This window comes from Schistocerca gregaria, chromosome 8 (assembly GCF_023897955.1).
Source record: "Schistocerca gregaria isolate iqSchGreg1 chromosome 8, iqSchGreg1.2, whole genome shotgun sequence".
In the NCBI taxonomy this organism is placed as follows: Eukaryota; Metazoa; Arthropoda; class Insecta; order Orthoptera; family Acrididae; genus Schistocerca; species Schistocerca gregaria.
In genome coordinates, this window is record NC_064927.1 from 481,848,900 (window position 1) to 481,851,585 (window position 2,686).

The 2,686-nt window shown below is 48.1% G+C and overlaps 1 pseudogene; it reads right to left on the reverse strand.

Annotated features, from left to right (window-relative positions):
• Window positions 1-1,119: 1,119 nt before the first annotated feature.
• Window positions 1,120-1,236, reverse strand: LOC126285603 (5S ribosomal RNA; annotated as a pseudogene).
• Between the last annotated feature and the right edge of the window lie 1,450 nt (window positions 1,237-2,686).

Consider the following 2,686-nt stretch of genomic DNA (forward strand, 5'->3'; position numbering starts at 1 on the left):
ACAAATCCACGTGCCCGGGTTGCCAACAAGGTGTTGTGCAAGCTGGTGGTTGCTCCATAATATTGTAATCTGTGTGTCAACGGAATCGACTATGTTGTCTGGTCGAAATAATCCGATTATTGATTGGAAATAGTTATGTTCGGGTACTTGGAGACCATTTCCGGCCATTCATTGACTTCGTGTTCCCAAACAACGGTGTAAGTGTTATGGGTGACAATGCACCGTGTCACCTGGCCACAATTGTTCTCGATTGGTCAGAAGAACATTCTGGATAATTAGAGCTAATGATTTGCCCACACAATTCGCCCGACCTGAATCCCACCGAACTTTATTGGATATAATCGAGAGGTCAGTTCGTGCACAAAATCGTTCACTGGCAACACCACAGCAGTTATGGACTGCTACAGCGGCAGCATTACTCTTTATTCCTGCAGGGTACTTCAAACGACTTGTTGAGTCCATGACGTGTCGAGATGCTACACTTTACCGGTCAAAAGAAGTTCCGACACGATGTTAGGATGTATCCCAACACTTTTATCACTTTAGTTTATGATACCACCTACAAAAAATTAACTATGGTTTCAAAAACTTTTTCAGAATCGTGCACTATTAACTATCATTAACGCAAATTAGTTAATACCAGTGTAATTCACTTTAACTTTTAATAGGTGGTCGGGTGTGAGGACGTTAAGGAGCATTTTTATTATAGTGTATTGTAGCAACTTAATTACTTCAGGAGGAGGTCGAGCAGATACAGACACACATCATTAGTAACTTATTAAAACTAAAACGTGGCAAATACTTCGAAAAGAATTAGCGTCCTCACAGACTGCATGTAACTGATGCAAAAGCTGCCAGTTGTTTGCTGCAGAATGATCGTTTCATATTGGAGTACAATTGTCTTTAACGTGATATAAGCATTCCGTCTTCAGGCTACAAGTGGCCCATCGGGACCATCCGACTGCCGTGTCATCCTCAGCGAAGGATGCGGGTAGGAGGGGCGTGTGGTCAGCTCAACGCACTCCCGGTCGTTATGATGGTTTTCCCTGACTGCAGCCGCTACTATTCTGTCCAGTAGCTCCTCAGTTGGCATTACGAGGTTGAGTGCACCAAGAAGAATGGCAACAGCGCATGGCGGCCCGGATGGTCACCCATCCAAGTACCGGCCACGCCCAACAGCGCTTAACTTAGCGATCTGACGGGAACTGGTGTATCCACTGCGGTAAGGCCGTTGCAGCGTGATGTAAAGTTAATAATAACTGTTCTAGTGGCATGCAGCCGGATCTGTGCTCTGACGATAGTGTCATCGTTGGCGATGGCTGCAATTGCTCGCTGATTTCATAAGGACTAGACGATTACATAGAGACCGGGAGATAAGACAGAGACTGGGCTGAGCGGCAATGCACTTTTTCATGGGTCTCCTTCACGAAAGCGGCCCGTCAGTCGAACGTATGCAGGTGGTCTAAGCCTCGAGCAATCGTCCGATCGGCGCTAGCGCAGACCACTCGTCACGAATTTTGTCACGTTATCGCCCACTAAGCAACCTAGCGCGCTTTCCAGGAAAGAAACCAAGACTGCTGGCCTGCAATCCTGCCACGGGCCAACTCTGCACGCTGCCAATCAGTTTAATGACATGGCGGATGTAGCCACGTTTGAAGATCTTCCGCCGAATCCTCCAGTAGTGCCCTCTCCTCCTCCTACGCCCGTAATCATAAAATGTGTTGAATCAAATAAGATGCTGCGACTCCAGCTTAAATAAGTCGCTGTCATTGTCGACTTATGTCACAGGGGACGACCTCTACCAGATTATCCTGTATGACACTGAAGATTACTGGAAGATTATGACACTTACCAGCTATCAGAAGCTTCATTGCTCCACTCACTCCAAAGACCTTCAAGCTTCTGAATGTGGTGTTTCACCACCATCCCATGAAGATGAACCTCATCACATTAAAGAATAACTGGAGGACCTCATCTTCGACTTGTGGTCCACCCCCCGGATCAGGACACTGTGGACTCAGTATACATGCCTGTTCTCTTTACAATTGTCGTAAAAACGTCGAGAATCGCAAAATCTTTCAAATCAAGAACATTGTAACATAAAGGTGGGTATCGAGTCGTTGCAGGCCAAGGACCAGAAAGCGCAGTGTTATTCTTTCCATAGTTTCGACCCCATCGCCCGATATGGCTCAATGCTGGCCACTGTGTTAAATGTTTTGGACCACATCCGAGCAAACAGCCTCTAGAAAGAAGAGGCTCCATTTCACTGCAGCTGTAGCCAACCGCACGTTCAGAGATACGGCAGATGTAGTACCTTCAAGAAGGGCAAAAGAGAGGGCAGTTCTGGGTGGGTGCTGCACGGTTGCAGTTTGGCCGAGATCACGTGGACGAGACATCGCCCGAGCGGTCAGCTGTGCTTCTCCTGCAGTTCCCCGGCCTTCTGACCAGGGCGGCCCGACAGCGTCTTGTATAAGCAGATGGCAGGTGGAGCGCCCTGCTCCCACTCAGCTGCTGCGTCGCCACCTCCGTACCGCCCCGTCTCCAGAAGTGGTCTTCTACACTGCTCTTATCCAACAAGTGATTCCAACACTACAAAAGTGCTCGTATTCCTTCTTCGATCCCGCTAGGGCTTTCTACACCAGCTTCCAGAGATACAACCCAAAGCACTCTCTGCTGCCCCCAAGGT